A 10,886-nucleotide genomic window follows, 5' to 3' on the forward strand; every position below is an offset into this window, starting at 1 on the left:
AAGGCTTAATTTATAACAGTGAAATGCACAGATTTTATGTGCATAGTTCCATCAATTTGACAAATGCATGCATTTGAGTAATCCAAAACCTTATCATGAGATAAACTATTTTCATCACTCCAGAAAGTTCCCTCATACTCATGTCCAGTCTATTTATGCCACTCTAGAAACAACTACTGAGCATTATGCTTTTGACCATTTCTCCATTGTATGCGATGACAATGTTTTTGTGCAATCTTTCACTTCACTTTTTGTTTACAGTGAATTCTAAAATACAGAAGGTTAGTTTTTTCACAGCTAAACTCAAGTTTTTCAAATCTTGGTTTCTAACTTTCCTATATTTCTGTCATCTTCTATCAGACCATGTTGCCATGTTATAAAATATTCTTATATTTTCTTATAATGCCTCCATAGTTTTATTATATATTCACTCAATACATCATTTTTCTATGTGGTATGAGGTAAGAATCTAACTTTTACTGATTTTATCTTTATGCATTTTTTTAATTTAAAATGTGGGGTAGGGATCTAACTTTTTTCAAACACATATAAATTGTGCACTACTACTTATTTAAATAGTCTGTTCTTTTCCCTTTTATTATTATGCTATCTTATCTCACTTGATTTCAACCTAAGCCTGTTTTAGACTCCAACTAATACTACAGATCTTCCTACCACTCTTCCCCTTGCATAATTAACTTCAAGCACATTAGCCTCAGGGTTCCTCAAGCACACCAAATTTAGTCCCAGCTCAGGAACTCTGTACTTTCTATTTCCATGCTTTAATGTTCTTTCTCTTGATATCCTTGTTTTCTTATTTCCTTCATTTGCATTTCTGCTTTGATTTTCTGTTTCTGGTCCATGGACATTTTTATTTTCTTTTTATAGAACAAACACAGCTTTTTTACATTTTGTATTTTGCCTGCCATTGCTATGTGCTTGGAGATCAGGGAGGGCCTCAAAGGATGAAATTGGAGTATGGTGTGATCAGAAGTTTGAACTTCTTTGTATTGTATGATCATCCCTTTACCTTAATACTCACATGAAATGCTATCTATGGCTTCTTACATTCCACTTCTTCTTAATCAATTTCTTTCTTCATGAACTTAAACGTTCCCATCATTTTTGATAGGGTCTGTGAGTTTATTTGTCCAAAAAGCCCAAAAGCAGAATTTAAGATTGATAGCATAGCTTTGTGCTCAACAGTTGTAATATTTTTTTCCATGGTCGTCTAGCTTCTTCTGTTTTCTTTGAGAAATCTATGTAATTGTTGTTTCTTTATAATTAATCTATCTTTTCTCTCCAGTTGCCTTTAAGACTTTTTATATTTGATATTATGCAATTTCACTATGATTTGTCTAAATGTGCATTTATTTTGCTAGAGATTAATAACTCAAGTCTAAGGTATCATGTCTTTTTTCAAGTTTAGAAAATATTTGGCTATTATCTCTTTATTATCATGCTGCTACAGCATTATTTGAATTCTTTCCCTCAGAAATTTATATTAGAAGTTTGCTAGACTTCATTCTAGTCTCATGACTCTTAATTAGTCTTGCAAAATTTTCATTTCATTATCACTTATTGCATTTTAGGTAATTTCTTAATCTCTGTCTTCCAGTTTACTGGTTCTTTCTTCAGCTGTATCTGTTTTATTGTTTAACCTATTTATTTTCTATTTCAATGATTATATTTTTTGAGATTTTATTAGCAAAATGGTTAAAAGCATGGTTTCAGAGGATTGTCTGGATTTACATTTTGCCTCCATTATTTACTAGCTCTCCAGTTTTGGTTAAATTAATTAACCTTTTATGCTTCTTGGTGTGTAAAATTGAAGTAACAATTATATATAAATATAGTGTTTTTTGGTAATTAATTAAAATTATTTGCATAAAATGCTTAAGACAGGGCCTGAAATGACATTGAGTCCTCAAAAAATAAATTATTATTATCATTCCTTCACAGAGTGTTTTTATTATTTGTTGTGTTTTACTGTTATTGGTTTAACACTTGATTTTATGATTTTTAACAAGCTTAAAATAGTTTAAATAAACTGTAATTCCCAGATAAATCTACCAATTGAAGTTTTAGGCATTTAATCCTGAGTTTATCACATATTTTATTTTATTTATGTTTATTAAATATTTTTAGAGACAGAAACTCACTCTATCACCCAGGCTGTAGTGCAGCGGCATAATCATAGCTTGCTGCAACCTCGAACTCCTGGACTCAAGCAATCCTCCCACCTCAACCCCCCAAGTAGCTGGAACTAGAGGTGCACCACCATGCCCAGCTAAGTTTTAATTTTCTTTTTCTAGAGATGGGGTCTCACTATGTTGCCCAGACTGGTCTTTCTCACTATGTTGCCCAGACTGGTCTTGAACTCCTGGCCTCTAGCAATCTTTCTTCCTCTCACATATTTAAAATCTTGTTTATGGTGGTTTCATAGATTTTGTGATTTTACATTGTGCAGCATCCTGCGCAATGTGGGGATTCCATGTGGCCTAGGTTCCTCTTTTTTTCTTTTTTTTTTAAGTGAAGGCAATTAAGGTATTATTGACAGACAAACATTGTATATATTTATGGTATATAATGTGATGTTTTGATATATGTATACATTGTGAAATGATTAGATTTGGCTAATGAACATATACATCACCTTGCATACTTGCCATTTTTTATAGTGAGAACATTTGTAATGTAATCTTTTAGCAGTCTTCAAATATAGAATAAATTACTATTAACTGTAACACCATGCTGTATAATAGATCTCCAAAACTTTCTAACTGAAATGTTACATCATTTGTTCAATATTTCCCCATTCCCCCTCAATCCCTGACAACCACCATTGTACTCTTTGCTTCTATGAATTGGAGTTATTTAGATTCCACAAGTAAGTGAGATTACGCAGTATTTGTCTTTCTGTGGCTGACTTACTTCACTCAACATAGTGCTCTTTAGGTTCATCTACATTGTCACAAATGACATAAATTCCTTCTTTTTAAAGGCTGAATAGTATTACATTTTGTATATATACCACATTTTTAAAATCCATTATTTTGTTGATGGGCACGTGGGTTGATTCCATATCTCGATTATTGTAATGCTGCAGTGAACATGGGAGTGCAGATATCTTTTTGACACACTGATTTCATTTCCTTTGGATATAAATCCAGTAGTGAGATTGCTGGGTCATATAGTCGCTCTATTATTATATTTTGAGGAACTGCTATACTGTTTTCTATAATGAATGTTTTAATTTACATTCCCACCAACAGTTCCCTTTTCTCTACAACCTTGGCAACACTTGTAACCTTTTGTCTATTTGATAATAGCCATTCTAACGGGTATGAGGTGCTATTCCACTGTGGTTTTAATTTGCATTTCCCTGATGATTAGTAATGTTTAACATATACCTGTTTTATATATCTGCTGGACATTTGTATGTCTTCTTTTGAGTAATATCTATTCAGATTCTTTGCCTATATTTTAACTGAATTATTTGTTTCCTTGTTGTTGACCTGAGGTTCTTATATATTTGGCATACTAACTCTTGTCAGATACATGGTTTGCAAATATTGTCTTTTTTTCTTTGCCCATAATTTTGGGATCAGATCCAAAAAATCTTTGTCAAGATTGAAGTCAAGAAGTTTTTCCTTATGTTTCCTCCAGTATTTTACAGTTTCAAGTCTTAACATTTAAGTTTTTAAGTTGATTTTTGTGTATGGTGTAGGATAAGGATCCAATTTTATTCTTCAGCATGTAGATATCCAGTTTTCCCAACACCATTTATTGAAGACTGCCCTTTCCCCATTGTGTGTTCTTGTTCCTGTTCTTGTGTGTACTTTGTCAAAAATCACTTGAGCATAAATTTGTGAAATTATTTCTGGGCTTTCTACTCTGTTCTATTGGTCTATATTTCTGTTTTTATGCCATTGTCATACTCATTTGATTACTAAGCTTTGAGTACATTTTGAAATTAGGTAATGTGATGCCTCTAGCTTTGTTATTTCTTCTCAAGAACAAATTTCACTATGCCAAATTAAATGGCATTAAATTTTAGCAGAATTGGTTTGCGAAGTTGCTTTTTGTATTGGGGCCTTTTGTGGTTCCACGCAAATTTTAGGATGTTTTTCTATGTTTGTTAAAAATATTATTCAAAATTTAATAGGGATTACATTAAATCTGTAGATCTCTTTGGGTATTATGGACATTTTAACAATACTAATTATTTCAATCTATTTATTTGTACCTTCTTCAATGTCTTTCACCAATATTTTATAGTTTTTGGTACAGAGACCTTTCATTTACCTGGTTAAATTTATTCCTAAGTATTTTATTCCATTTTATTTTATTTTTTATAGTATGGGATTGTCTTCTTGAACTCTTTTTCAGATAGTTTGTTGTTAGTGTATAGAAATGCTACTGATTTTGCATGTTAAAGTTATATCCTGTATATTACTGTATAACAGTATTTTGGTGGAGTCTTTATGGTTCTCCACGTGTAAGATCATGTCATCCGCAAGCAGAGACAATTGTACTTCTTCCTTTTCCATTTTGATGCCTTTGGTTTCTTTTTCTTGCTTAATTGCTCTGGTGTGGACTTCCAGTACTAGAAAAAGAGCTTTAAGTTTTCACCATTGAGTATGATGTTAGCTGTGGGCTGTGATATATGGCCTACATCACGTTGAGGTACATTCCTTCTATCCTAATGTGTTGAGAGTTTTTATTATAAAAGGATGCTAAAGATGCTAAATGTTTTAAAGTGCTTTTTTGCATTTATTGAGATGATTATGTAGTTTTTGTACTTCATTTTGTTAATGTGATATATCAATTTGTTGATTTGCTTATGTTGACTCATCCTTGCATCCCAGGGATAAATCCCACTTGATATTATGGTGAATGATTCCTTTAATGTGCTGTTGAATTTGGTTTGCTAGAATTTTGTTGAGGATTTATGCATCTATGTTCATCAGGGATTTTGGCCTGTAGTTTCCTTTTCTTGTAGTGTCCTTGTCTTGTTGGGGTATTAGAGTAATGCTGGCCTTGTAAAATGAGTTTAGAAGTATTCTGTCTTCAAAGTTTTTGCAATAGTTTGAGAAGGATTGGTGTTAGTTCTTAAATTGTTGGTAGAATTCAGGCCTGAAGGTAACAGGTCCTGTGCTTTTCTTTGATGGGAGATTCTTTAAATTACTGATTCAATTTTCTTACTCATTTTTGGCCCATTCAGATTTGCTATTGTTTCATGTTCAGTCTCAGTAGATTGTGTGTTCCCAAGAATTAATCTCTTTCTTTAAGGTTATCCAATTTGTTGGAATATAATTGTTTTATAGTAGTCTCTTACAATCTTTTATATTTCTGTGATATCAGTTATGTCTCCTCCTTCATTTGTAATTTTTATTTATTTGAGTTTTGTCTATTTTTATGTTTGTCTAGCTAAAAGTTTGTCAATTTTGTTTATCTTTTCAAAACCCAACCATTAGTTTCATTGATCTTTTCAATTATTTTTTTCTAGTCTCTATTTCATTTATTTGTACTCTAATCTTTGTTATTTTCCTCCTTCTACTAATTTTCAGGCTTAATAGGTTCTTCTTTGTTGAGTTTCTTGAGGTATCATGTTAGGTTGTTTATTTGAGGTATTTCTTATTTTTTTAATGTAGGCATTTATTTCTACAAATTTTCTGTGTAGAACTGCTTTTGCTGCATATCATAAGTTTTAGAATGTATTTTCATTTTTGTTTGTCTTGAGATTTTGTTAATTTTCTATTTGATTTATTCTTCAAACCATTGATTGTTCATGTGGTGTTTAATTTTCATATATTTGTAAATTTTCCAATTTTCCTCCTGTTCTTGATTTCTAGTTTCATAACGTTGTGGTTGGAATGTTGTGGTTGAAATCACCGATATGATTTCAATATTCTTAAATTTATTAACAATTGTTTTGTAGCCTAACATATGATCTATCTTGAAGAATGTTTCATGTGTACATGAGAAGAACACCTATTCTGCTACTGTTCAATGGAATGTTCTGTAGATGTTCGTTAGGTCAATTTGGTCTAAAGTGTAGTTCAAGTGTGATGTTTCTCTACTGATTTTGTGTCTGAAGCATATAGAGGCATCGACAGTAGAATTGAGAATCTGAAAAAAGAATGTGTGAATACAAAGACAGGTTATTTGAAATATTCAGTCAGAGGAGAAAAAATAATGAAAAGGAATAAAGAAAGCCTATAGGATTTATTGATTTTGACAATCTATTCATTGTCAAAAGTGGAGTATTCAATAATTTTACTAATATTATATTGCAGTTGATCTCTCCCTTAATATCAATTCAACTTGCTTTATATATTTAGGTGCTCTGATATTGAGTGGTTATAAATTTATAATTGCTATATTCTTTTGATGAATTGACCCATTTTTATTATTAATAATCTTCTTTGTCTGTTTTTATAGTTTTTGAATGAAAGTCTATTTTGTGTGATATAAGTATAGCTACTCTTCCTCTCTTTTGGTTTCTATTTGCATAGGCTACCTTTCTTCATCTTTTCACTTTCTCTCTATGTGTGCCCTTAAGGGTGAAGTGAGTCTCTTGTAGGCAGCACATAGTTTGGTCTTTTAAAAAATCTATTCAGCCATTTAATATCTTTTGATTGTAGAATTCAATACATTCATGTTCAAGGTTATTGATAGGTAAAGACTTACTACTGTCTTTTGTTAAATTGTTTTCTGATTGTTTTATAGATCCTTTGTTCTTTTCTTCCTCTCCTGCTGTCTTCCCTTGTAATCTGATGATTTTCTGTAGTGGTATGCTTTGATTTCTCTCTTTATCTTTCATACACCTATTATAGGTTTTTATTTGTGGTTACCATGGCACTTATGCAAAACATCTTGTACTTATAGCAATTAAAGCTGATAACTTTATTTTGATTGCATACAAAAACTTTATACTTTTTACCTCCCCAAACATTTTATGTTTTTGATGTCACAATTTACATCCTTTTATATTGTGTATCTATTAACAAATTATTGTAGCTATAATTATTTTTAATACTTCTCCATTTTAACCTTTATACTACACACCACAATTACAGTACTAGAATATTCTGAAATTGACTATGTACTAATATTTACCAGTGAGATTTCTACTTTACATGTTTTCATGTTATCAGTTAGTGTCCCTTCTTTCAGGTTGAAGAACTCCGCTGAGCATTTTTTATAAGGTAGATGTAGTGATGATAAACTCTCTCAGCTTTTGCACATCTGGGAAAGTATTTCTTTCATTTCTGATGGACAGCTTTGCTCTATGAAGTATTTTTAGTTGAAATTTTCTTTTTTCTTTTTTTTTGAGTTGGAGTTTTGTTCTTGTTGCCCAGTCTAAAGTGCCATGGTACAATCTTAGCTCACTGCAACCTCCACCTCCCAGGTTCAAGTGATTCTCCTGTCTCAGCCTCCTGAGTAGCTGTGATTACAGGCACCCACAACCACACTCGACTAATTTTTGCGTTTTAATAAAGGCAAAATTTCACCATGTTGGCCAAGCTGGTCTTGAACTCCGGACCTCAGGCAATCCTCCAGCCTCAGCTTCCCAAAGTGCTAGGATTACAGTCATGAGCCACTGCACCTAGCCAGTTGGACATTTTCTTTCTTTCAGCACTTTGAGTATATCATCCCATTGTTTTCTGGCCTGCAGAATTGCTGCTGAGAAATCCCCTGATAGACTTTTAGGGATCCCCTTATAACAGGATCTTCTTTTCTCCTACTGCTTTCAAGATTCTTTTCGTCTTTGACTATTAACAGTTTGATTACAAAATGTCTTGGTGTAGCCTTCTTTGGATTGAATATGATTGGAGATATTTGAGCTTTCTGCACCTGTATGTCTATATCTTTTCCTAGATTTGGAAAGTTTCCAGACATTATTTCATCAAATAAACTTTTGGTCCTTTTCTCGATCTCTTCTCTTTATTAAATTCCTGCAATGCAAATGTTAGCTCCCTTGATGCTTTTCCATAAATTCCATAAGAAATTTTCCTCATTTTCTTTCATTCTTCCTTATCTTCTGCCTGGATATTTTTAAATAATCTGTCTTTAAATTCACAAATTCTGCTTCTCAAGTCTGCTACTGATGTTTCTATTGCCTTTTTTCACTTCAGTCATCATATTCTTCAGCTTTAGAATTTATCTTTTTAAAAAATGATTTAATCTCTGCTAAATTTTCCATTTTGTTCATATATTATTTCCCTAATTTTATTAAATTGTTTGGGTGCTTTCTTGTAGTTTACTGAGCTTCCTCCAAACAATTATTTTGAGTTATTTGTCAGGTAAATTTAGAATTCAATTTCTTTGGTGTCAGTTACTGGAAAATCATTGTTTTTTGTTTGTTTGTTTGTTTGTTTGTTTTTGTTTTGTTTGAGACAGAGTCTCATTAAATTGCCCAGGCTGGAGTGCAGTGGTGGAATCTCAGCTTACTCCAACCTCTGCCTCCTGGTTTCAAGTGATTCTCCAGCCTCAGCCTCCTGAGTAGCTGGGATTACAGGCATGCAATTTTTGGTGGTATTTTGTTTCCTTGTTTTTTTCTTGCTGCCTTTCTTTGATGTCTGCACATTGATGGATTGATCTCTTCTAGACTTTATAGACTGATTTTAGCAGAGAAAAATCGTCCCCTTGAGATAGGACTAAAGGTACCAGCTGAGAGTGAAGGAATGCAGAAGTTCTAGCTCCAGTGAGGATGCAGAAGTTTAGTCTGCATGCAGCTCTGTCAGCTGAGATTGGTGTTGACAAAGATTGCAGATGTTCTCAGTGGCCAAGGCTGTGGGTGTCCTCAGCAATAGTGAGAGCTGTTAGGGTCTTCAGTGGTGAAGGCTACTGTGGTCCTTCCAATCTCTTTTTGTTCCACTCGGGAAGTCATGGCCAAGAGGCTCTCCTTTTATGCCAGATTCAGCTTGAGGGCATGCTTGCAGTGGTAGTGGCACCAGTGTCTGATGTATAGTGTCCATGGAAAAAAGGCACAGAGTTGGGGTCTGAAACATGGTCAAATGTGGAGGAACCATGGCTTGAGTCTGGCGTGGTGTGCTCAGGGCACAGGCATCCTCATTGTTGCATTGATAATGGTGTGCAAGGTGGCATGCAGCAGCATCTCCTCCTTGGGAGTCTGCAGCAGGGATGGCTCTTGGTTGCCTTAGTGGTGAAAGATGCCCATGTTTTCTGCAGAGCAGACCACTGGGGACTGTGAATAACACCTGCTGCCTGGCTGATCTGAATAGCCCCTGCCCTTCCTTGTTTCTAGCCATCTCCAGATGTCTTAGGTATGCCATTCTCCCCAGAAATTATTTCTGTGTAGTCATTCTTCTTCTTCTTCTTTTTTTCAATCTAATGTGTGGCTGTAAATTCTTAAATGGACCCTAGAACTCTCTTAAGGCTATTATCATTCATAGATAACTATCTTTTTGTGTGTGAGGGGGAGGATGAAGGCTAATATCTTTTAGATTGCCATCTTGCTGATGTCACTGTGGCCTGGGCTTCTGCTGCATCCTTCAAAATCCATTTTGCATTTGTTTCTGCTAAGCCCTGGAAATTTCATTGGCCTAGGAACAATTTTTATGGTAATTCCTTATTTGGGCTTTCCCAGACCACACACATTAATGTGGCATGGTCTTGGGCTTTAGTTATTTCAGGGGAAATTTTATGTTTTTCCCAGAACTCATACAAAGACAAACTTGCTTATCATCTGTCTGTGCGAATGGGTGGATTTTTTCCCCCACCCACCATTCATTTATTAAAAGGTAGTTTTTGAGGGTCCACACTGTATGCAGGTGTTTTAGTTTCAAGTTTCTTCCTTTTGAAGGCTTAAGGTTTTGTTCCCTAGTTCCACATGGACTTTAAACACTAAGCCCATAAAAAGTATCTAGTGTTGGCCGGGCATGGTGGCTCACACCTGTAATCCCAGCACTTTGGGAGGCCGAGGCTGGCGGATCACTTGAGGTCAGGGGTTCAAGACAAGCCTGGCCAACATGATGAAACCCCGTCTGTACTAAAATACAAAAATTAGCCAGGCGTGGAGGCGGGCGCCTGTAATCCCAGCTACTTGTGAGGCTGAGGCAAGAGAATATCTTGAACCTGGGAGGCAGAGGTTGCAGTGAGCTGAGATCGCCCCACTGCACCCCAGCCTGGGGGACAGAGCAAGGCTCCATCTAAAAAAAAAAAAAATACATAGCTACTGTTTAATTTCCTCCGTTACACCTCCCAGGGGATCAGTAATGCCAATTTACATGTTTAACACTCTGCTTTCACTTCATCATTTATCTACAATGGGGGAATTTCTCTTCTTTCTTACATATATAGTTATGTATTTAAAAATTATGTAATATTTATTCATCACTTATAAGCATTTAAGTGGGAGAATTTAAAGTGGGAGAATTTTCAGATGTTTTAGTCTACCCAAACCTGCCAGAACTAGTATTCCCCACTTCTTGTTTTCCAAGTGGTGGTGGATTTTATTTTGATTTTTAAATTTTTTCATCATCTAAGGGGATTTTGAAAGTAAGAAAATTTAAATACCAGTGCTTAGTTTGCTATCTTGGATCATGTCTTCCATTATAAGTAATTGATCCAATTGGCTGGAGTCAGAGGCTTTCTGATAATATTGATGACCCTTAATTTTCTCTGTATTTGTGGAGTTCTGTTATTCTATAATCATCTTTCCCTTGCAATCAAAACCTTTTTCATTCTCCCAATATTGTGTCCACCAATACCACAATTATATCTTTAAACTTATTTTCTTTATAGTTTCCTATGTATCTGATGCCAGATAAAAGTGAAAATTTTAATTAATTGAGAAACACTGGAAGAAAATTCTATTTTTAGTTATGCACAAACACTGAAATTGTTAGAAGTTA

The sequence above is a fragment of the Pan troglodytes genome, chromosome 1 (assembly GCF_028858775.2).
Source record: "Pan troglodytes isolate AG18354 chromosome 1, NHGRI_mPanTro3-v2.0_pri, whole genome shotgun sequence".
NCBI lineage: Eukaryota > Metazoa > Chordata > Mammalia > Primates > Hominidae > Pan > Pan troglodytes.